This window comes from Phalacrocorax aristotelis, chromosome 1, assembly GCF_949628215.1.
Source record: "Phalacrocorax aristotelis chromosome 1, bGulAri2.1, whole genome shotgun sequence".
NCBI lineage: Eukaryota > Metazoa > Chordata > Aves > Suliformes > Phalacrocoracidae > Phalacrocorax > Phalacrocorax aristotelis.
In genome coordinates, this window is record NC_134276.1 from 27084041 (window position 1) to 27110225 (window position 26185).

The 26185-nt window shown below is 38.9% G+C and overlaps 1 protein-coding gene across 3 annotated transcripts in view; it reads right to left on the bottom strand.

Moving 5' to 3' along the window:
* Window positions 1-26185, bottom strand: part of DCLK1 (doublecortin like kinase 1) — a 253696-nt gene that overhangs the window by 81462 nt on the left and 146049 nt on the right. The window lies entirely within an intron of this gene.

Below are 26185 nucleotides of genomic sequence, written 5' to 3' on the forward strand. Positions count from 1 at the left end.
TACTTGCTCATAAGACGCATCAGTAAAATCAATGAAGAGGCAAAATTACCCTCCCACTTGAGAACACTGCAAGATGTTCAGGTTAGAGTTTATATACACCCACACAGCTCTGTAGGCATTCTTGCATTATGCCTGCAAAATGATTCTTGGCCTGAGGATAAAAGAACTTAGTGTGCATAACGCTGATGTCTTGCACTCATAATGGATACTAAATTAATCACCAGACATCATATACAGTCAGGGGAAAAAAGGGATTTCCACTTCTTAGCCAATATACAATTAGAAGTCTGCAGCAATGTTTATACTGTCTTCACTTGATGATGTCAGTATAGTTCACTTCTGTAAGAATATATCAATAAACATTTAGTTCTGTATCAGACCTGTTCCCCATTTTCTTCCCATGGTTAGGGTTCCTCAACATAGTTTAAGAGAAATAAACAAGGATTTTTTCTCCCTAGTCAGAAAATACCATGTACAAGCCTGCACATTATTTAGTCTTCCAGATGATCAGTGGAGCCTGTAACACAGTTTAGACAGATTAGAGAACAAAGAAATAAAACTGAGCATAACTAATTAACTTAAACATATCCACCAGAGAATGATGTCATGAAGTGTATTTCTCTTGGCTGCCCTAACTGTTTGACTTTTGTCAAGCTGTTGAAGGAAGCAAGAACTGATGCGTTACTGAGGGACCATCCAGCACAGCTGAGAGCAGAGGGGACCAGAGAAATATCCTGGGTTTCCCAAAGAAGTTTTTCTTCCCAAACTCTCGCACCTTCCTAATGCCCAAAAGCAGCTAATTTCTTTCTGTTGACATTTTATGTGATTCATTGATGACTATTCTCATTTAATACTGAATGATGAGTGGAAATGGAGAAAAAACATTTACTCTGTTGTAAGAGGAAATTATCAACTGAAAACAGGAGGATTTAGATTAAAGCTTTCAGTTAGATTTCACTAGGTAACTACAGCAGGAACCTTGCACTGATGTATTGGCATAAACTGCTGCGTCAGAAACTGTCTATACATGTCGAATGCAAACAGGTTCTTAACCTTTCCTGTAAACAAAGACTTAAAATGTCCCAACACCTAACAGCCGACTTGTTTGACAATGTAAAACTAAGATGTAATCCCAGTGTGGGCCCCATTCACAGGAATCAGTTGGGAAGGGAACTGAATATTCTAATGATCAATAAACAAAAAGACTAAAGTAGAATGACCCAGTCAAGCTAAAACAATTAGACTGTAGTCATTTGCTTAGCAGAAAAACTTAAAAGTCCATGAAGAACCAGCTACTTTAATATACCTTACTATATAAAAAGCTTTCCTGTTTCCAGCATGTACAGAAAACAATTATCTGCATTCCTTTCTTGCAATTCATGCTATGCACTAAACCATAACTCTCATCTTATTACAAGTATTAATACTCATTCAAGTTCTCTGAATACCTTATAAGCACCCAGAATTAGAATGAGGTTAGAGATAAGATTCTGTATTTGAATTTGTCCCTCATAGCATTAGAAAGGACCAGGCAGAAAGTGGTACTAAAGGAGAGGCTGGCAGCACCCCTTAGGGCATTTGACCACCCCTCACTCCTGACAGTCTCCTTAGAAAGGGTGATGTCAGGAGTGGTCTGCAAATTATCCTGACAGGCTACATATAGAACATGACCTGTTATTTGAGTATCCCTATACTAGTGGCATATTATCCTATGAGGAAGCCACCTCTCACAGCTAGCTGAATATTAAATCTCTCATCACTGGAGAAGAAACACAGATGATCATCTGTTCAAATGATAATTTGAGAAATGAACAATTATCACAGGATCATAGGATAATCCACGCTGGACATGAGAAGGTCTCTAGCCCAATGTCCTGCTCAAAGCCAGAAGTAGCCTCACATTCAATCCTGGTACACTTGGGGGACACCTGAACGAACCTAAGGAACAACACAGCAGGGCATAAACAGACCAGGAGGATCCTGGAGAACATCAATAACAACCTCCTGATCCAAGTGATAGAGAAACCAGTGAGCAGAGATGCTCTGCTCACACTCACAAAAAGGAAGGGGTCATTGGGGATGTGAAGGCTGAAGGCAGCCTTGGCTGCAGTGACCATGAGATAGCAGAGTTCAGGATTGTGAAAGGATGGAGCAGGGCGAAAAGCAAGATCACAGTCCTGGACTTCAGGAGAGCAGACTTAGGACTCTTCAGGGATCTGCTTGGAACAGTCTCATTGGATAAGGCCTTGGAGGGAAGAGAATCCCAAGAAAGCTGATTAACATTCAAGGATCACCCCCTCCAAGCTCCAGAAAAGACCATCTCAACAAGCAGGAAGTTGCGTAAAAATGCCAGGAGGTCTGTATGGATAAGCCAGTTGTAACCTGGAAGGAATATTGATCAAGTTCAAGCATGCAGAAACAGTTAGGAAAGCCAAAGCCTAGCTGGAATTGAATCTGGTAAGAGGTGTCAAGGGTAACAAGAAGTGTGTCTTTACATACATACAGAACAAAAGGAAGATTAAAGAAAATGTGCACCCACTGCTGAATGAGGCAGGGGTCCTGGTGACACAGAACATGGAAAAGGCTGAAGTACTGAATGCCTGCTTTTCCTTGGTCTCTAGTATCTAGTAGCAAGACGGGCCTTCTGGAACCACATGTCCCAGAAGCAGAGGGGAAGTCTGGAGAAAGGAAGGTCTGCCCTTGGTGAAAGAGGATCAGATTAGTGAATACTTAAGCGAAGTAGATGTACATAGGTCCATGGGACCTGATAGGTCCCTAATTGCTGAGGGAGTTGGCTGATGTCAGTGTGAAGTCTGTCATCTTTGGATGATCATGGTGATTGGGATAGGTGCCTGAAGACCCAGAAAATCCCACTCCTATCTTCAAAAAGGGCAGAAAGGAGTACCCAGGGAAAACGGACAGGTCAGTCTCACATCAATCCCTGGGAAAGTGACAGAACAATGAATCCTGAAAATTATTTCAAGGCACACTAAGGACAAGAAAATAATCAGACGTAGTCAGCATGGACTCATCAAGGGGAAGTCATGCTTGACCAATTTGATAACCTTCTGCAATGAGATGACTGCCTTGGTAGATAAGGGGAGAGCAGTGGCTATTGTCTACCTGGGCTTCTGTGTGACTTTCAACACCATCTGCACCATCTGCCCCAAGATCCTCACAGACAGGTTGTTGACGTATGGGCCTAATGAACAGACAGTAAGGTAGAATGAAAACTGAATGGCTGGGCCCAGAGGGTGGTGATCAGTGGCATGAAGTCTAATTGGAGGCTAGTAGCTAGCAGTGTACCCCAGGGGTCAACACTGGCTCCAGCCCTGCTCAACATCTTCATTAATGATCTGGATGATGGGGCAGAGTGTCCCCTCAGCAAGTTTGCTGATGACATAAAACCAGGAGGAGTGGCTGATACACCAGAGGGCTGTACTGCCATCCAGAGGGACATGGCCATGCTGGAGAAATGGGCTGACAGGAACCTCACGAAGTGCAACAAGAAGTCGAAAGTCCTGTAACTGGGGAGAAACAACCACAGGCACCAATATATGCTGGGGGTCACCCAGCTGGAAAGCAACTTTGCAGAAAAGGACCTGGGGGTCCTGGTGGACAACAAGATGACCACGGGCCAGCAACACACCCTTGCTGCAAAGAAGACAAATGGTATCCTCGATTGCTTTAGGAGGAGTGTTGCCAGCAGGTCGAGAGAGGTGATCTTTCCCTCTGCTCAGCACGGGTGAGGCCACACCTGGAGTGCTGTGTCTAGTTCTAGGCTCCCCAGTACAAGAGAGACATGGACATACTGGAGAGAGTCCAACAAAGAGTCACAAGGATGGTTAAGGGACTGGAGCATCTCTCATACAACAAAAAGCTGGGGGAGCTAGGATGGTTAAGCCTAATGAAGAGAAAACTCAGGGAATCTTATCAATCTATATGAATACCTTAAAGAAGGGTGCAAAGAAGATAGAGCCTGGCTATTTTCAGCAGTGTCCAGTGACAGAACAAGAAGCAATGGGCATAAACTGAAACACAGGAGCTTCTGTCTGAACTTTTTTACTGTGAGGGTGACTGAGCACTGGCACAGGCTACCCAGAGAGACTGTGAAATCTCCATCCTTGGAGACATTCAAAAGTTGTCTGAACGTGGTACTGGGCAACCTGCTCTAGGTGGCTCTGCTTGAGCAGGGGAGTTGGACCAGACAACTTTCCGAAGACCCTTACAACCTTTATCATTCTGAGATTCTTTGATTCTCAGGGCTTTGTCCAGTTGTTTCTGGAAAATCCTCAAGGATGGAGATTGCACAGCCTACCTGGGCAAACCCATTCCAGTGCCTGACTGCCATCATAGTGAAAATGTTTTTCTTTATATCCCGTCCAAAATTCTTGTTTCAATATATACCTATCATCTCTCATCCTCCTACCATGCATCACTGTGAGGAGCCTCACTCCATCTTCTTGATGAAGAACAGATGCTGCCCCATTGGCACTGGGGGATGCTGGTAGGTCCACCTGAAGACACCTCTCTCCCAGGTTGAACAAGTCCAGCTCCATAAGCCTATTCTTGTCACAGGGCAAGTGCTCTAGCCCCCCACCATCATGATGGTCCTCCCCCAACTCCTCATCACAATTTAACGGTGTCTTCCTTGAACTGGGGGACTTGAAAGTGGACACAGTATTCCAGACGTGGCCTCACATATGCTGGGTAGAGGGGTCTAACTCTGTCTCTACTGGCTCCGCTCCTGTTTATAAAGCCCTGGATGCTGTTAGCATTTGCTCTCAGAATGACTCTTCTCTTTAGTCTGTGTCACAGAAAATGTCTCTCTTTCCCTATTTTACTATTTGTACAAACACTTTTAAGCTCAGTTATGAACTTCTTTGGCACAATTTTACTTTTTATCTCAAAAATAATTTGCAGGTCATGAAGTTTTAAAAGTTCATAGTTCAAGTGAGCATATATGCTCTCTGCTTGAATACCACTGCGAACCCTAGAGTAAATTTTGTCAAGTGCCATGTTTCCTATGGGTTTACAAGCTTCTTCATAAATGATATGGGCTACAGCATGGCCTGCAGAAAAGCATATGCGCAAGCTTTCAGTACTGCACACATCAGGGTCATGCAACCCACGCCTTCAAAAACTGTGGCAAGACTAGCTAGAGAGTCTAAAGGGGTTTCCAGTCATGGGCAGAATGTATGCTTCTTGTTGCGAATAGGCTTCAGTTTATGTATGCAATTCTGTTGCCACATTTAGCTTCAAAAATTAAATTTTACTGCAGGCAAATATCCCACTCAGAAGCCACACAACCACTGCTTGTTGCCTTTAAGCCATTACCATAATCTACCTGTTGCTGTAGGAAAACTATGTGTAGATAAAGAGGAAGGGAAAAAAAAAAGCCAAAGTGGTTGTTTTTTAAAACCATGTTTTCTACACAGAATCTATACTGGTAAGGAAATAAATACGTATCTTCTCCTCATCAACAGTATTCTGATAACTATAAACAGGTCTTTGGTAAACCATGAAATAGAAGAGGATTTTTTCCCCTGATTTTCTTTCGATGCCAAAACTGTATCAGAAATAGATCTGAATTCCTGACAGAAGAGAGTTATACTGCTTTTCGCACTCATTTGGGCATGTTCAGCCAAGAAGAAACACCAGGTGTTTCTATAGTTTGTTCAGTGAGGAAAGAAATGTATCACGAAGCCCCAGTCCTTCCTCTCACCATCAACTGACTAAGATTAAAGGAACAAAATTATGATACCCGTGGTAACGTGAAGCAAAAGAAGGTCAACTTTAAGGTCTGATCACAGGCTTTATTGCTTTCCAACTCAGAATACCAGATAAATAAGAATGTTTTCCCAGCCAAAACATCTTGCAATAAGATGTTCTATTGTGTAACTACAGACAGAACTACAAAGTAGGAGAGAGAAGTACAGACTATGGGCAGTGAGACTAAGAATGTAACATTGCAATCCCTTTATAGCATGGAATATTACCACAGAGGTCTGAGGCATTTAATGGACATTAACAATAAGGCTGAGAAGAAAAGAGGAAATATCCCAAGGCCATGATTTGACATCACTGAGACACTGCAGGGACAAGATAAGGAACACAAAGTTCCTGAGATTGCATGCTGGTGTAAATGAGCAGTAGGAACTGGTACCACTAGGAGTAACCCCAAAACATTTACTTGTGAGCTCTTGATTCTTCCTGTTGTCAAATGTACAAAATGTAAGCATGAAGTAATTAAGGGATGCTAGCACGCAGAATCATAACGCCTCCAGTCTCCAGCTTTGTGATGTTCCATTTCCAAACTGTTTCATTAGCTTCTATGTTCATTAGATTTTACAATGGAAAGAAAGCAGCAGAGAGTAACTAATCTGCAATAAATGTGTCATAAAATGAACAAATTTAACTTGTTTCTAGAGAGGACCGTGAAAGGTTATCTAAATTACCAGGAGATCAAAAAGGCTTACTTGTCAGCTACTCAGAACTTGACTATATGGCCTTCACGAGTTCTTTCTGGGCTAAAATATCACTTTCTGCTGTGTTTTGCCTTTTTTTGTGGTCCTTGTGTTAGGGATAGATATTTATTTTTTCAGTATCCCTGCCAATCTGTTTCTCTAAGACGAGAACATTTAACTTGGTTTCAGCAACAGCTGTATCCTACAGATAAGCAAGGAGGAGGATCAAGGATGTCTGTGGTTGTTGGTAAGCCACTTTACTGTAAGCCTTAGGCTGGTACCTTTTACCACTGCTTAAAGACATTAGCCTCACTAGCAGTGTCCTGAAGCCAATCAGTAGATCGTTACCCCAAATGCAGTACCGATTTTAGTTTTTAATGTTAAGAGCAATTTGTTCCATGTTGCTAATTCTTAATGCAGCTAATAAGATTTTACTTTTCAGTTGCATTCATGCCTTCAATTAAAACCAGTAATCTTCTGTTTGCAGAACTAAGTTTCACTCTCTTCAGCAAAGAGGAAATGGTACCATCCTGTCTAGTGGCATTGATATATACTGCACTTCACCCAACCCTACTCATGAATCAGTGGCAGCTATGACTTGTACTTACAACATGTTCAAAAGGGTAACTATCATACAGTTTCCAGAAATGAAAGGGATATAGGGTGTTTCACAGAAGTTTAAGTGATTTCAAATCTTCTATCGTCATGGTTATGCCTACTTCAATTTTGTCCTGCATGCTTTCCTGTTCAATGTGCTCCTGATGCAGATGGACAGTGATGTATGCACAGAATACAAGATCCTAAAGTTTTATCCCATGCACTAAGCTATCTGTCACTGTAAATGCATGGTTTTCTGAGACATCTAATGTTGTGATTTGATTTCTGACCAGTAACCAGCCCTCCACTCATGATACAGATTAGGAATACTGCCTATTTCAACTGTGCACTGAATATTTGTGGTAGCAAATACCCAAATCTCTCTTTTTTTCTTTTTCTTTTTTTTTTTTTTTTTTCCCCCCCAAGGAACATGCTTTGATTGGGGTATAAAATATATATAAAAAGCTAGATTTTCTTTTATGTGAAAAATCATTCTCCAATTATGAAACTGGGATAAGTATTCACTGACAAGGCAAAAGCTACATACAATAAAGACGAACAATTAAAGCCATCTATGCCTTATTGCAAATCAATAAAATAGAGAATCTTGCAAGCTCTTAGGAATGCAAATAGTTTACCCAGCCTAAGAATGCTTTCAGATGTATGTATTACTCCAAAAATGCCTTGTACGTTAGAAATAAGGAAGGTATTAGTGAATTCATATATTATCAGTAATATCTCATTCTGCTCTAATGTATAACTTTCAAAGGCCTAAATTGTTTCTAAATTCAGTGAAGTCACCCAGAAAGTTTTTCTAAAAAGGTAAACAGATTTTATGTTTAATCAAAGTGTTGCTTCAAGTATTTCCTACTTTATCTTCAAACATGTTCCTGTCTACATAACTTAAAGACACTGCTGGCAGGACTGAACTCATATAGTACCAGACAGCTAAAAATATGATGCATACATATGAACTATTTACCCCATGGTCCTTCTACAGTCAATGGAAGATGTTAATTTATGTGACCTATCTCAGGAACCTGTAAGTTAGAAAAGATGAATCTTGCTCATGAATGACCAGATATAAATTATAGATTTTGAGTACTGGTGAACATACCCAAACTAGAATCAGTATCTTTGGATGGAGACGGGCTCTTTTACTCAATACAAACAGTAACACAAGATTTTTGCTGTATTTCATGATCTTACTGTGTATGACTAGATTTTATCTTCTTGCCTTCTCCAAGTGCTAAACTTCTTGTCAGAACCATCTCACACAAACCTCCCTGTTAATATTTTGGCTATACAAACACTATGATGTTAAATTTTACTTTTCAACAGAGAAGGAATCTGCTATCATGAAAAATTCCACCCTACAGAAGTGATAATAAGGAGTTAAAAAAATTTTTTCATTGTTGCAACAGCTACTCTGACAAGGCACAGTATCTAATTATTTTCCAACTCCTCATTTGTAGACAGCCAAAACTAGAAGACATCTTCAAAAACTGCTTGCCTAAATTAATTTTAAATATTTCCTACTGAATCTATGTGAATGAATTTGCATGTGTAAAATATTAATTTTAGAAACTGAAATTACATTATCAGAAATTATTTTTAAGAAACTTGAAGACTAAGTCAAAATAGGAATTTCTTCATGAGCTAAAACACACCGCTAGCGCACATGTAATCTTTAACATGCATGTCTTGTGTGCCTTGCCACATACTTGGGTTCACTTTCAGAGATTTTAATTATCACTGTTTGCTCAATATAATTCACCCAAGCTGTTCCAATACTGATACAAATGTTCATGAGTTTGCCCCTATATTCAGAACCCTTCCCCTACTTCTCCAGGTTTACCACCTAGCTCCACTGACCAAAATATCAGAAAGTTACTTTTAACTGGAAATGCTTAAGATGACACAGCTGATTACAACTGCGATCAACTGTATTATTTTTATTTGTGGCCTCAGCTTTATTCTTCATGAAACAAAGAAATGTGTCCTGCCTTTGCTTATGGCTTTCTTTTTCTTTCTGTAAGAAAAGCTTGTTTACCGTACCATACGCTAACAGCAGATATACCTCAAATACCCCTGGTGAAGTTAGGGGAAAAATTCACCACTGAAGTGCCTTACTTTATCTGCACAATTTGGATGGCATTTTTCTTGACACTGTTCATGCAATTGGAGATGAAATGAGAGGATGGTATAAATTCATTAGTTCTGAACTTTTCTGTTCAGCAAGATCAATGGCTTGCTTTCCTGTTCAGCACAAAGAGATAATATTTGTCATGTTACGTATTAAAATTCATCTTGTTCTGTACTTTGAGAATAAACAGACCTCCTATCCAATCCATATGGTAAATATTAACAAAATCCTAAGCATCAAGTACACAGGCATTCCATCATATTTTTTTTTACTCCAGCTTAAAAGAAGTGACAATGTTGCAGTCCAACAAATTCTGGGGTTTTGGTACTATTACTTGCTGTCTGAAAAGTATCACTTGTTTTCAACCATCTTCCATCTCAAATGATTGCTTTGGAAGTTTACAAGCTCAAGACCTTTCCACAGTTGGAAAAGTAAAAAGTCCCCATTTGCAGAACATCGGCTTCACATGGAAAGCATCAGCTAAAGGTATTACTGAGAAACATCCATTCAAAACAGTTAACACATTTTAACCAGCTCCCCTGAAGTTAGATTTTTCTGTGTAACTGATTGGTGGTGAGGGAGAAAATATGTATCTAAACTGTCCTATTTATTTCTGCTTTGATGCTTTTTTTCAAGTAAATCTGCATATTTATAATGCACTTATCAGTCTAACAACTTTATTGTGCAGTATTAAGTTTTAAAAGCCTTTTTTCTCCTTCAAAGAAAAAATAAACTATACTGGGATTAAGATTATAGTCACAACGGTTAAGCACAAACCAAATTCCTGTGGCACTTATACAGCTAATTAGTTAGATTAGCAAGGAGTCTTGCACATAAATAACAACATAGAAATATAAACCAACCATTAAAAACAGATGAATATGAGAAGCCAACTCTTTAATTTTTTTTATTCGTTTCAATTTTCATTAAAAAGACTAACCACAATAAGGCAGATAACCTTAGTGACAAAAGAACAAGTTAGACAGAATCCTTAGATAACATTTTCAAATTAGCTAGATGTGAAGAATATTCAGGGGCACACCTGAGACAATCTCTCAGCTACCAGACAATACATTTTTGATAATAGTGAAGGACAAGTAAAGTCCTGAAAAGACTAGAAAAAGTCAAAGCAACTGCCAATCTTTAAAACTGGGACAAATCAGAAAACTGAGAGCTGCAGAACATACAGCCTAACTTGAGATTATGGAAAAAGAAGACAGAGTCAGGCCCCTTTCCTTTCAGTTGTGGCAAGACAAGAGGCAGTGGGTACAAACTGAAACACAGGAGGCTCCCTCTGCACATCAGGAGACACTTTTTCTCTCTGGGGAGGACTGAGCACTGGCACAGGTTGCCCAGAGGAGTGGTGGAGTCTCCAGCCTTGGGACTATTCAAAGTCCATCTAGACATGATCCTGGACACCTGGCTCCTGGTGGCCCTGCTTGAGCAGTGGGAACAGATGACCTCCAGAGTCCTTTCCAACCTCAAACATTCTGTGATTCTGTGAGAATACATAATAATAAAGGAAACAACAATTTGAGGCTTCGAAAATACAAAAATTATATATAATAGTCTAAATAGTTCTGTCAAGAACAAGCTGTATCAAAGTAGCCTTCCTATAACAGGATAATGGGGGGGACAGTAGAGATGATGAGCTTTTCTAATCGGGATTTTGAAACCCAAGCCACAGCTTGGGAAAATACCATCAACAGAAACTGCTTTTAAGATGGGTATTGGAAAACCAAACCAGAGTAGTTGCCAATGGTTTATTGTCAAACTAGGAGAGAATGAACCGAGGAACTCACCAGGGTTTTGTTTCTGAGCCTGGTACTAGTCAATATTTTTATTAATTAGCTGAGTATGCATTTTAAATCTGGAGATGACACTACCATGGGTAAAGCTGTAGGCACTGTAGAAGAACATAAATGGTATTTGGAAGAATCCTGAAAACTGGAGAAGTCACCAGAAAAAAGACAGAACTCAACAAGTCCGAAGTACTATAACCAGGAAAAAATAAGCAACAGAAGAAAGGTAGAAGCCAACTCACTACAAGAATCAGTTGCATAAATGTCATACAGCAGTTCTGCAAACAGGGACATAAGTTTTGCAGTGGGTCTGCATCTGAAGCCAACTATTGCAGCATCATCCTGCTGGTATAAATAGGGGCACTCTGTGGAGGACACCTGAATTATTGTGTTCTCCTCAGGGCTACTGCAGTGTTAGCTAACACAACAAATCCACTTCTGTGTTTCCCATTTAGTAACAAGGCTTTCACCTTCAGAGGGCTGCGAGAACACCAAGAAAGATCAGAACTCTGGGAAACATGACCAATGAAGGATAACTAATATACATGGGATCTTTAGTTCAGAAAAGAAGTGATGAGACAAAATAGCAGCCTTCAATGCTTAATAGACTGGCAAAAGGAAGAAAAAATAAATTCCTAATATTAGTTGTATCACAAATAGGTCAAGGAAGAGCGACCTTAAGTTTCTAAAAGGTAGATTAATTCAGACATGAGGAAATGTGTTTTTAACTGCCAGGATAAGGAAGTACTGGAACAGATCATGTGGAGGACTTGTTGAATTTCCCTAACTACAACTTCACAGAGATACGTTATCCAGAAACCTGTAAAGTCAATTTATGTATAACAGGTCCTCTCCCTTGGGACCTCTCAGATCCCTTCTATGATTCTTTTGACTAAGTCTTCCTAGTATGACTCATAGAAGGTACTTCAAAATTTTTTTCACTGTCAGCATTTCTGTCTGGATTTAGCTGAAAGACAAGTAAAAGGAAGAGAAGCACTCTAATGTAAAACTGACTGAAAGTCCAAGAACATTTTAGCAAGGGAAAAGTGCTTGCTTAATGGTTGAATTAAAATCATTATCATTTCCTGAGTGGGGTGACTATTGAGACATAAATCTTTTATTTGTCTTCAAAAGCCAGACTGATTAGCTTTAAGAATTTCTCTCAGCAGGGCATTAGCAGAATTGATATCTCCCAAAATATTCAGACTTTCTCCTTCACAGACAATTCAGAATCTTGTTGGCTAATATCCTCTCATACCATTAAGATGTACGTACGCTCCTTCCAAACCAACTATATGATGTACTTTAATAGTGAGAGAAGACGTTTCTTACCAACTTCATGGATTATGTCCTTTTTCACTCTCATTGGACAGATCTAAACTGATTTTGCAATGCTAGAGTTGCTTGAGGAGGCATGGCTCTATCTACATCTTCCACAACTCAATCTGCCCTAGACACACGTCTTTCATTCTTAAACCCATATATAGGCATGTCCAGATGAAAAAAACAAAACGAAAACAGAAATTCACACATGTTAGCCCAGTTCAAGAAAAGCTGTCATGAAAAAAAAAAAACCAAAATAAAAGCCAACCAATTAAAAACATGTTAGCCCACACCCTCTTCTGAAGCAGTCTGTATTGTAAATGTTTGAAGCAAGGATCACAGCTTAATATGCAGCTGATGCTTAAATGATAATCAACAAGCAGTGGGTAGGCAAAGGGGGAAAGGAATAGTGCTAACCAGGCATCGATAAGACTGTATTTATATACAGTCATTTAGGTTCTTGTTGGAAGCAATGTTTATTTTCTATCTTATAAAATTACAGGTATCATTTATGATAGTATCTAACATCTCAGTGGATCATTGTTTTTAGTCTTTTTTGTAAAATTGTTTCACTACTGAGTTGCACAAACTTAGCTGATATTAGATTAATCCAGTTTGAGCTGACTGTCTTCAAAGAAATGAAAGGCATTACTATGATTGATAAAGTATGCTAAACCTAACAATGCAGTAGACAAGAATGTTTTGTAGGGGTGTCTCATTTTTTTAATTCTTTGACCCATGTAATTTTTCGTTCTGCAAGGTGGTGTCCAAGAAACATCTCTAGCCCTATATCTCCTCCATTAATTTTAAAGAAATTCAAATGAACTGGGTTTGTTCAGCCTTGAGAAAAGGAGGCTCAGGGGATCCCGTCACCGTGTACCAGTACTTAAGGGGTAGCTACAAAGAAGATGGAGACTCCCTTTTTACACGGAGTCACATGTTGAGGACAAGGGTGAATGGACACAAGTTGCTCTTGGGGAGATTCCGATTGGACACCAGAGGGAAATTTTTCACAGTGAGGACAGTCACCCATTGGAATAATCTCCCCAGGGAAGTAGTTGACTCGGCCACATTGGACACCTTCAAGAGTCGTCTGGACAGGGTGCTGGGCCATCTAGTCTGGACTGTGCTCTTCCTAGAAAGGTTGGACTAGATGGTCCCTGAGGTGCCTTCCAACCTGGTATTCTGTGATTCCGTGTGAAATGTGGAACCATATCCATTGCTAATTTTTTAAATGAAGATTAAATTCTACTAAGTGTTTGAAGAGGGCTGTCATATGGGTTGAAAAAACACCAGGCTGCCTTTGAGTTGAAGTCGTGTAACAACTATGAAAGATGAAAAATAATTAATTTAACAAGTTCTGCCATATTATTCTTTGTGAGTCACCCACAATTTTCTCAGATATGTTCTTTATTTGAAGTCTTACTTCTCTACAACAAGCATTTAGAAGTTTGGGATTACTCAATATTTCAGAGCATTCCTAGGCTTGGAAGGGATGCAACACTCAGAAGCTGTTTCTGAACAGATAAGGAACAGCTACCAGTAAAGACCTGATGCAAACCCAATGTTTACTAACTTATTTTCTGTAAATATTCTCAAAAAGACACTTAATTTCCTGTGAAAAGTAATTCTAATATACTTTTTTTTACAATAGTCTTTTCAAAAAATAAATACGATGAGTTCCAAAGACAGCTGAACCCAAAAGTTAACTTAAAAACCTGGTTTATTCAGAGGACATACTTCTATTTTCCTCTAAACATTCTAGGAGAATATGACTTATTTCTCACAAACGTAAGCACACATACAGCAATGTTGTTCAAAGTCACAAAATACAGAATTAGGGAACAATACCAATGATAAAATACAGTCCCTAGAATTCCTAAGCTCTGTTCTACCAGTACCTGGAACCCAAGCAGCTCTTCAAGAACATCATATATCCACTTCATAACTGAAATGTAGAAATACTGACGACAAAATAGCCTTGCCTTAACTTTCCTATTTGCTTCTAACCTCCCCGTGGTTTTGTCAGCGTCAGTCCCAGCTTCCCGTATGTCTGTTCCTCCCACAAAAAAAAAGCCTCTGCACTTTCTCTGACACCAACTCCTATGAAAAGAAAGCTCTCCCTGAGGCGACCTGCACAAGGCAGCTTCCCCCTCGGTCTGATCCCCCAATGATTTTATAGTTTAAATATTGCAATCGGGATGATGTAACACAATGCAAAACAAACAGATGGGCAAGAGATGTAAAGCGTGGCCAGGCCTAAACTGGAAAACATCACTGCCAGAAATGTTGTTGCGCTCGCAGCTGCTGACATTGCTCCTGGGATGTGTGCACGCTGAAGCTTTGCTGGCAGCTGTGCTGCTGGCTGAGGATTGCGGCATGTGGTTCTATTTAGGTGCCACAAACTGGGCTTTGTTTGCTTACTCCACATTTACATGTGCCTGCATGCAAACCTGTGGAGATGAAAGGTAATTCCGGATGCCAAAACTCTGTTGTGTAGGTTAGGCATGTTTTCCTATGCTGAATGAATGCTATGCACAAATCGGAGTTTTCTAATGAGGCATGTTTACTTTGTGACTGCAGCATAGACATCTGGAGGTACCATCCTGGATTTAACCTGAGTACCGGTAGCAACCTAGCGACACAAAAATGAAGCTCAGAAAGGTAAATTAGTATATGTTAACTTCTGTACTGCTGCAACAGACTGCTTGACTGTGTGAGAGGGTTTATTTAAATCTCACTTGGGCACCTCTAGTATTAACAGGAATTCTGTGATTGTACTGAAGAAAAATAATCAGTCCCGGTCCAATTTTGTTCCTAGTTATTATATTCCATGCTATCTTTATGTGACAGAAGGTGCAGTTCATCAATCATATAAAAGCAGAGTACCAGAGACATTGCTTTAAGGAAAAGTAACTCTAACAATAAATATTGCAAAAAGAATGCAAGTATTATAAAGATAAACCAGTACAAATGCAACGATAAATCACAAGAGACCATCATCCCACCACCCTACAGATTGCGACTGGACAATGGTGTTTCTGCAGCAGTTATGGTCTAAAGCCAGGAGCAAGGAACACTTGACGGACTGAGCTATATCTTCTAAGTGACCAGCCGAAGAAGAGCAACGGTGTTCCAACTCCCTGAACTGCTTCAAACAAGCAGCACCTTTCAAAGTAGCCAAGCCGATGCAGAAATTGTCTTCCTGCTCAAAGAGGAGCTCCTTCCCCTGCTATTCACATCTGATGAAACCAAATGACAGCTTTCTCGTAGCTTATAAACTAGATATTCTGTGGCCCTCTCACAGCTGAAACAGTAGAGTCTAAAAGTAAGTGTCTAGAGTCTGAAATTAGTATTATAAATCTGAGATATTTACATATATAGACTTAATAGATATAGATACAGAAGTAATGTTTTAGATGGGTTGAAAGCCATTACGGGGACAGGAGGAGTTTTCAGAAGAGCATAAATACTGAATTCATACTGTATTTCCAGCAGAATAGGAATTGTAGGATGTAAAATATCTGAATTAACATGTGGGTTGCTTTGAAACAGACAAATGCAAAGAAAGACTTAAATTTTGGTCATTATTTCTTCCATTCCTTCACTGAAACTAATATTTTTATGGGGTAAATATGAATTTAAAATTAGATATAGATAAATAAAGTTACTCTGCATCTATTCCCAAACACCTAACTCTTTATCCTAACAAGCTTGCAAACTACATACTGATACCTAACAAGGTAACACAGTTGAATTACATAGCTGTTATCTGCAAAATTGGTCCACTTCCAGTTCAGGTGTCAGAAGACATGAAAGGAATGGATTGATGAGGCAGGAGGATATAATGATCCATATATATTTTATTGAGGCAAAAGATTTTTTTCTGGCTATTGATGCAAAGACGACGGAAGAATTTACACAAATGCTCCCAAAACTAATCAGAGACTTCAAGGCAGAAGACATCAGCCACAGTTCCTACTCACAGGCACCTCATCAATGATTTAACATGACAGAGGGGACTGCAGCTTCATTATCTGGTGATATTTTATTTATTCACATTTAATTACTGCATATCATAACAATTCGAAACTTGACTGCATTGCAGAAGATGAGGGAAGGAATGAAGCTGTTATACTGGCTGTACTAACACATCTGCTTCACAGACCTACAGGGACTCACTCAGCCACAATATATAATAAAAGTGAAAAAATACTTATATTCTACAAATGAGTTACAAATTCTCCACACTAAAACTGGGTGAAATAAACAATGATGTCTTCAAAATTCATGTAGCGGACATGAAAAATTCTATTTATCTTCATTATATGCTGAGAGTGTTTGGGCCAAAATCCCCAATTTAGGTGAACCATGAGGAGGAAAAAAAATGATGGCAGGGGAAAAAAAAGTAACATGACAAATTAGCAGAACCAAACCTCTCCCCCAGTGGGAGGGAGAGGTGAAGGCCAAAGGGTAGATTAATCTTGGTATATCATATGGCCTTGATCTTAAAAATTTCTCTGCGTGTTTAGCAGAAATCACACACACAATGGGGAGACTTTGAAAAGATCGGGAGCCAGAGCAGATTAAGATGAAATGGGGCCAGCTCCAAAAAGCCGTCAACCTCCCACCCTTTCCTGCAGACTCCCATGTGGGCAGGAGATTGTTTCGTGGCTCCAAAGTGCTTGTCCGTGCTGAGCTCGTTGATGAGTGCTCTTGTTCCCCCTGACTCTGACAGAGAAGGAGTTTTGACTTCTCTTTTCACAGCAGTACAAGCCACAGCTGTAGACACAGGTCTTTGTAATCCCTCTCACTTTGTGGCCCCAAATTAATGTGCAGAACCTGGCTGATCCAACCGCGCACAAAAACTGGATCCATGCCCAATCAAAAAAGAAATACTATTTTTAAAAAGCAAAAGAAATTAGAAACTCCAATAGGTCTGTTTTAAAACAGTAATATTTTAAAAAAAGGGCTCAATCAGATGATCAGGTTACTGCAGCTTACCGAGTTACTGAGTGTCAGCTGAGTCACAGCAATTATCTGCATATATGCATGGTAAAAGTGAGTGAATGTAACATGGCTTAGCTGAGCCTACAATAGAAGAAGATTAAATTATGTGCACATGGACAATTGCTACAGCTGAGCTGATGCGCAATTACTTTCAGGGTACTGAAATTGCTTGTCTATGCGAACTTTAAAGTCTACCAGCCAAGCAAATAATTTAGAATAAAAAAAAAAAATGGAATTTAAAGGGTTTTATAATAATCTATTTATTTAATGAGTGACATGACAACAAAAAATGAAGAAGGACCCCTGAAAAGTATAAACACTGTTGAACTATTGCTCTGAAAATTCAAATCCATCTGTATGGAAAACTGACTAATTTGCTTTCAGAACAGCTAGGTGCAAGAGCATATGTCCACTCACATAAATCTAACGGCAGTGTTTTCACTCTCTTTTAGGATAAAAGATAATTTGTTCCATGACTGATGATCTCACTGACTTCCTGTATTGAATTGGGCAGCTGAAACAATCTCTATCAACCTGCAAATTATTATTAATATGGTAGTGTACACACATACACTGACCAATACATTTTATTTTAATTCACTGTGGGTGAGGGTAACATAATAATTTTATGAGAAAGGGTTATACATCCACTAATGACAAACTGTCACAAACATCCGCTCAGAACTTCTGTGCAAAGCATGCCAAACGCCAACACCGACATAATTCCCAGTTTTACACTGGCACAACTATTGCATTCTGTAACTTGAGAGAAACCTTGTGTAAATCAGATACTGTGCTCCCCTTTCTTCATTATGTAGAGCAATTCAACAGACGCTTTTACAGCTGTTGCTGTATACATCTTTTGTTCCTCTTTTTTTCTTATTTTTTTTCTCAATTTCCTAATTAGATGACTTACATTTGTTTGCTCTCTCAATATTACCCTATAAATGTCTACCAACCAAGTTATTACTCTCTGAACTAGGCAGAACTCTTTCTTCCCCTAATTTTTCCCTGCAACCATAACTCCTTGCTAGTTTCCCTCTAATATTTAGATGTGCTTGAATGAAATGCATTGGCTTGTACCTAATGCAATGCATGTGTTTATGGAACACAGCGGGTGCGTACTCCATTTTCAAAAGACATAACAACAGAACAGCCATTTATGAAAGTTTTACTGTTTCTGATTCTCGCTTCCTCTTCACCCACCACCCCCTCCCAGAGTCCAACTGGAACATCTGGGTGCACTGGATTAAATAACAGACTCTTTGTTTGAAGAAAATTCACAGGAAACATTAAAATTCTCTTAAGACAGGAGATGTTAGTGCATGGGAGCCAGGACAGGAGAAAGTCAAGGAGTCAGATGGAGAACGGTGATTCTTGGGGACAGAAAGTCCAACATATCACTTGGATGTGTGAAGTTCTACCACTGATACTAGAGTCTCGGTGAAGTACGTAGCAGCTAACTGTCAAGGCAACGCGGGGTTCCTCTGTACCTCCTATACTCCAGGGAAAAGGCAGAAATAAAATTTCACTTAAACAGGTAGGAATGAATCTGGGAAGAAATTCTCCCTTCCCTTTCCATGGGAGATTTTCTGAAAGGCTTTTGTGGACGGACTGTAGTTCAAAGAAGACTATAAAGAACTTGGTCTGATCTGTTACCTTTGTTTATTTCTGCACAACTTTCCACATGTTAATATATCTCAAGAGGGTATATGCTAAATTGTCTTTTGCTAAATCGCACCACGGAGAGAATAAAGGAGCTAATAAAACCTGGTGAAGTTATAGAAGGCGTGCATTGTTTTTCCAGTTCAGCTTCATGAGGAAGCTTTTTATATCAATAGAACTCTACATCCATCCTTCGTTTAATACAAGACATCGCTTTTTATTACTATGGCAAATGGGCAATTAATTTAATTTTAATCTGAAGGTTAGTTTAAATAATATAGAAAGTCCTACAGCATTAATTTTAGATGTTAGCATTAATGTGATATTTTTTTTTTAATCTGCATAGATCCAGTCCCCAAAGTTAACTGCAGATCTTCTATATCTGGACACAGTTGTATCCAACAAAAGATTTCTACAGACGTAGGTATCTAAATATTTTATGGCTCCCCTAGCAATTTGAAATGGAAAATTAATCTCTACGGAAGCAATAGAACTTCAGCATAGCAGCACGCTGCTGATCTCCACAAGATTAATTTTACATCTCAGGCATAAGCTATTTTTTCTTTATGTACGTAGGGGGTGGGAAAATATGTGGTGATTTTACTGTATCGGTACTACAGAAGTGGAGAACACCTACATAAAGCAAAAGCCTTATGCTTCACTTATCTGGATTTATTCTACAATCTACTAAGCAACAAAGGAGACAAGGGACAGTCTTATCTGTTTTTCCCTTTTTCACCTTACAAGGGAAGAATACTAACCAATTGTTTTAAGCTGTTATCAGATACAGGACCTAGGTTTACATCATAAGACTCACCTCAAAAACTATCAGCTGCGTGACCTGAAGTAAGAAGAGCCATGTTGCACACACGTGCCCCTGCGCCCCTCCTGGTGAAGCTTACCCTCCCTAAGGTGGGTAATTTTTCTTCAAGTTTACCGGTCAAAAACCTAGTAATTTTGCAGCTTCATTAAAATAAACCCATATGAAAAACGGAGCTATGTATTTCGTCCTCAAATTCCAGGCAGCAATGGAGGGAGGCTGCAGGAAAGAATTCTTTTAGAATATGCATTGATAAAGAAAATTTATTCTCTAAGCATGCTATAAAAACAAACTAAGAAGTAATCCAGTCCTACCAATTTTTTTCCTGTCATTTTTACAAAACTTGTCCCCTTATTTCTTCTAATTTCCATAATTTTCTACCTGTACCTCATACTGAGTATCTGAAAGAAACTGACTAAATTGGTTTAGCAGATAGTTAGCCTTCTTTTAATACCATATCTTATATCTTAGGTTTTATGGTTTCCATAATTAAATGACCTTGATATATTTTCAAATTTATTTATATGGTCTGGAGTCTAAATATCTTTAATGAGAAAACAACAGAAAACAGACTTTTCACAGTTTATTTCACTCTCCAAATATTTTTAGATCTTTTTTTTAAAAAGATGTTTAATATGCACACTTCAGTGCACATTCTCAGCTTGTCCATCTTGATTTAATCCATTTACCACGAGGGGTCTATGACAATATATACTAGCTGATGATGTTCCTCTTGGATTGTATTCAGCTGTACACAAAGCTTCTACCAAGACTTCCAATTTTTCCCATATTTTCTTAAATAAATTGTTATATGTATTTCTGCAATGACATTTTAGGATTGTTTTTAATATTGTGGTTTTGGTTACTTCTTTTTTTACTCTGAACAGGACAGAAAAAAAGAAATTTGGAAATAAGTCTTATTTAAGGGGCATGAGTGAATGCCTAAATATCTGCCTTCATTAAACATTCCAAATTTGGACTAATTTCTGCTTTTTTTGACAGTGAATTTGCTTCGATGACAAGCAGTACCACCAGCATAAGCAGGAAATCTTGGCAGTGAGTCCAAACATGTAAGGCCACCAGTTAAAGCAACAAAAATGTCAAAGACTCAATCTAATTAAGAGTTACAAGTAGAGAAAAGAAAACATTGAAAGACCTCGATATAAGAATTTATTCCACTAACATAAATACATATTCCCATAATTGCATTTTCACATTTCCAACAAATTAGTTTTCATCAGTAAGAAGAAAGGGGCATGGGATACTTTTGTTTCAAAGATCAGTAATATCTTAAAATGAAATGTATCTAAGAAATTACATTCCTGAGAAACTTTGAGGACACAGAAGCTTTGACTCCGTAATAATATTCAAGAGCGTCCTTAACTGCACTGCTCAGCCAGAATCAAAGATATTGTCTACCAGAGTCTTATCACATCTTGACACTTATTCAGTCTATCACTTCTCTCCTCTCTTCCCTAGGAGTAGGTGGGGGTTTTGTTTGGTTTTGTGATAATTGACTGAAGCAGTGAGGGAGAGAAACCGGGAGAAGAAAATACAGGAGCTGACAGTGAAGATGTTACTGTGGGAAGTGTGATCAACAGTGCGGAATCTGAAAAAGGTCAGAAAGAAGGACGCAGCAAAGTCTTTGTGATCCAGCCACAAGTAGACAATTAGGAATCCCTAAGAAACCACATCTGATGGCGTGGAAATAACAGAAGCGGCTGCAGCTAGAGAACGAGGAAATGACCACAAATAGAGAATTTAAAAACACATAAGTGGAAGTCCACCAGTGTCAGCTGTAAGAACGTGGTGTCCTGGCAAAGGAGGAGTCGCAGTGTAAGAGAGATGCTAATCCTCTACATGTCCCAGTACAAGTTAAGAAGACTACAAGTGTCATGTTTTCTACTGCTTTTCTTGTTATTATAGCATTTTTTTACTGTTTTTGGTGTTAATTTCAATCTGCTGGGTTGCCACAGCTATTCACCGAAGACTACCATTAGCAGTCTCACTGTGTTAGAAAACACAGCCTCCGTTCACCATGAAGCTAATTTCATTTTTTCAAATGCATGCCATGCTGCAATATATATACTGGCATTATGCGGAAAAGGGATACTAAAGACAGAAGTTCAGCAGAGGGCCAGGTGTAACTTATTTTTCCAGTCCAAATATGTCTATTGGCTTAAAACCAAATGCCAGGATTGCCTTCTACTTCAGGCCTCAGATTTAATAACATGATCTGCACTATTCTGTCTTATCTTCTCATTTCTACATCTTTTAAAGGCTTTTGAGCTTAGTGTAACTTGCTTTTAAAATGACCATTTCTTGAACAGTTCAAACATGAAGCTACCTAAAACTTTTTTCCCCTCCATAAAGTCATAAGAGATAAAATATTTTAGTAATATGGATATTTCTTTTATTTATTTTTACAAAACCAGGTCATACTCCTAGATCTTGATAACACATTAAAAATATATGAACGTTTTCATAAAATTCTTTGACATAAAAGATGTCCAGTAAAATCAATTTAAGTTTTTTAATTTTGGTTTGATTATTTATGTGTTCAGACATCTCTGAGCACCTGACTTTGTGAGGACTTAGACCCTCAGGCTAATAATTGCATGCGAAGTCCTACACGGCATAGTTGCATCATTCTCCAGACACCATGCTTAACAGATATCCCAATGTAAAATATGCAATGGTTTTCTTGCTACTGTAATTAGTAGCACTATTTAAGATACATTTTTAAAATATAAAAGCAATTTGAAAATTTTATAGTTCTGCTAAAGTATGTGTCAAGAAATGCATGAAGAAAGACTATTCGGTTCTGTGACTCATATTTAGAACATTTAAAAGGTAAGATATTTAGTGCCAAGAACTTTTGTTTCTTCACAACTCAGTCGTATGACATTGCCTACACCATATCATAAGGCCTCCTTTCTACTGCAAAACACTTTATTGAGATTACATTAGGTGGGACATTACCGTTCACTTCAGCTGAACACTTGATTCAATGTTATAGTTGAAGCTGCTTGATACCACCAATTATAAAATGTTGTTTACCAGTTGCTTATAAAACTTCATGAAAAGTTTAAGTGTGGATTAAAATCTTCCACATTTACTGTCTGTCCTCAGGTTGATATACTCAACTTATAAGTCCTCAACTGATTCCCAGACTTTAGAGATGGTTAGGGGGAAGTTTATTATTTGCCAGGTTAAAGAAACCAGATGAAACAGGACTGGAACAGAGCTGAAAACACCTGATTCCATAAAATTTCTTACTAATCAAGTTTAGTTTTAATGTGATTTACAGCTCCACAGAAAAGCAAAGGTCTGGACAAAATACAAACCTCTAGAAGTGTCTTCATGTGATTAAAAGACTTCTTTAGAAGTCTTCAGACCTTACAGAGGTACGTTCTGAAGACCCTGCCTGCATCATGGAGGGTCCAACTCCTCTACAGTTTCTGCCCACTGACTGCATGGTTAGGTGTACCATGTTGTACAGCCACCACTGAGCACCTCTCACTTGGAGCTATCAGGGGAGAAGGAGGACTTCCTTTCCAATTCCCCTTCCTGATACCCCCAGGCTACTGCTATTCCAGGCACGGAAAGAACTGGAGACTCACTGTTTTGTATTCCTGGTGCTGTCCTGTATGGGAAGGCAGAGAAAGGAGGAAAGAGCCATGCTGAAGCACTGAGGGAACCAAATAACAATGAAGTAAAACATAGTTTGATAGGCAACCATAGCTTGTGAATTCCCTAAGAGCTGTGAGCCCAATTTGCTTAATACATGCACAGCATTGCTACATAGTTCTTTGGTTTTGGAGAGGGTTTTTCCCCTTTTATTTTTTTTTGTTGAAGCATTTATTTAGACTTTTACATGTGCTTTATATAAAAGAGATGTTTAAAATTAGAAAAATTTTACCAAATAACAAACAGTAAAGAAATAAACTACTTCTGATCTTAAAAAACAAACAAACAAAAAACCCAAACCAAAACCAAACTCAAAAAACCTTCTGAAAAGGGTAAGTAAAAATCAATAGATCATTAAAGGAATAAAATCCCTAACCAACAGAATCTGTATACTGGCCATTAAAGTTTTGTTCCCATTTGTGTATGCACACACACATGCGTCTATCCAGAGGGTATTTTTAGTTCTTTCCTTATAGTGTATCTGCTGTTATTATAGTCCAAGTTTAGCTATTTTCACACACCATTTCTATTTCTGCCGTTCTCTATCACAGACCACACATTACCACTCAGCTGGTTACAACATGAGATTAGAGGAAAACAAGTGCACTAATTGATTCATTTGGAAATACTTTGAAGGTAAAGAAGACAAGGTGGAAAGTATTATCATGAAATTTCTTGAGCATCAAGGTCTAATGGCTTCTCACCAGTACTTCTACATAATATGAATCATCCCCTGTCCTGTGATGAGGTGAGCCAGCAAAGATAGGATACTTCCCTTGGGTGAGGAGTTATATTCTAAGAAGGCACAGCTTGAACACTGTGCATAAAACACACCAGTAGTCATTGCACCACATTTGATAATCTCTTGTGTTGTACAATTTGGTATACTATTCATAAAGAACTTGTTTAGCGTAACTTGCTTAGTGTTAGCTAAATTTGCTGCAGCCTTAGGCCACAAGCTGTGGAATTTCACCTAGGTATGTTGAACTTTTACCTTAAGTACCTTAAGTAAAGGAAGGCCTCAGAGCCATTTCAAGCCAGAAGATAAGGAAGCAACATTCATTAACAGAAGATTACCTTAGAGATAAGAAATGGCCTGCCTAGAGACAATGAAGGGACCCAGTGAAGACAGGAAGACCCCAGACCCTAATATTACTACTGGTCCAAACTGAGGGGTGGGGAATTTAGACTGTAAGGGTATAATTGCCCAGATATTTCTTTGTTTGAGGTTCCTCTTCAGAGGCACCCAGCTCAGGCTGTAGCGCTATATAATAGAAGAACTTCACAGAAGAATCTCTTTTCAGTTTATTGATTCAGTGGAAGCCTAGAGTGGAAGCTTGTTATGGTGGCTGGCATGCATAATTTCCATAACACTTGGCATCTTAAAGCTGAAGTATCTAACAGCACAGATAATATATGCAAATGCTCAAATGCTGGAAAAATAAATGGCGTCTTTCAGATGTATAAACCAATACCTAGTCAAATAAAATACTACTTACATCCAAGTTAACTGGCCCTGTACAATTATTTCTTTATTCTGCCACTGTTTATCTGTGAAGTTATGGTTTCTAGATAACCTATGCACTGTTTTATACCCCCAAGGATCAGATATTTAAGTCTAAGATTTTAATTAGCGTTCTGTGGCTTTGAAATACCCGGGAGATACATATTACTGTTTCATTTCATTTCATTTTTCCTTCTTCATTACTGGGCTTGCAGATCACAACTTTAAAGAAAATGAGCGCAACTTCAACTACAGTAGCAATAGTGGCAGTCACATATTCTGCCTGGTTAGCCACTTCTAATATACACAATATGTGGTGTCTAAACACTTTCCGAGCGGGAGGCCTGACAGCAACCCTAACTTCTAATGATAAATGCACAGCAAGTGTATGCTGCAGTATGAAGAATGCACTCAAAGTCTGGAAATGGTCTAGAAGTACTGTGAATTTGCAATAGTAACAGTAATCTGTGAAAGTTCATACAGCCACTGAAGTTAGTATCCTGTATTTTTTATTGTGTCCCACATGCCAAATTATGTTCTGTACTTCTTAGTAAGTACATAGTAAGTAATTGGATTTCTGGAGCATAATGGAAAGGATCCACAGGTTTAAAGAGTATACTGGAAGAGGCCGATTCAGAGGGACCTGGACAAGCTCGAGAAGCAGGCCCATGTGAACCTCATGAGGTTCAACCAGGCCAAGTGCAAGGTCCTGCACCTGGGCTGGGGCAACATCCTGCATCAATACAGACTGGTGGATGAAGGGATTGAGAGCAGCCCTGCCGAGAAGGACTTGCGGGTACTGGTGGATGAAAAGCTGGATATGAGCTGGCAGTGTGTGCTTGCAGCCCTGAAGGCCAACTGTATCCCAGGCTCTGGGGAGACTGTATTGTGGCCTTTCAGTAGTCTAAGGGGCTTATAACAAAGATGAGGACAGACTTTTTATAGGGCCTGTGGTGATAGGACAAGGGGTAATGATTTTAAACTAAGAGAGTGTAGATTCGACTAGATATTAGGAAGAATTTTTTTACATTCAAGGTCAGATTGGACAAGACTCTGAGCAACCTGGTCTAGTTGAAGATGTCCCTGCTCACTGCAGGTAGGGTAGACTAGATGACCTCTAAAGGTCCCTTCCAACCCAAACCATTCTATGATTCTATGATT